Below are 329 nucleotides of genomic sequence, written 5' to 3' on the forward strand. Positions count from 1 at the left end.
TACTACTTCTACCACCACTACCACTACTACTACCACCACCACCACCACTACCACTACCACTACCACTACTACTACTACTACCAATACTACTACCACTACCACTACCACTATCACTACTAGTACTACTACTACTACTACTATTATTACTACTACTGCTATTGCTGCCGCTACCGCTACCACTACCACTACTACCACTACCACTACCACCCCTACTACTACCACTACTACCGCTTCTACCACTACGACTACTACTACTACTACTATTACCACTACCAACTCCACTGCCACTACCACTACCACTACTACTACTACTACTACAACTACTCCCA

This window comes from Humulus lupulus, chromosome 9, assembly GCF_963169125.1.
Source record: "Humulus lupulus chromosome 9, drHumLupu1.1, whole genome shotgun sequence".
NCBI lineage: Eukaryota > Viridiplantae > Streptophyta > Magnoliopsida > Rosales > Cannabaceae > Humulus > Humulus lupulus.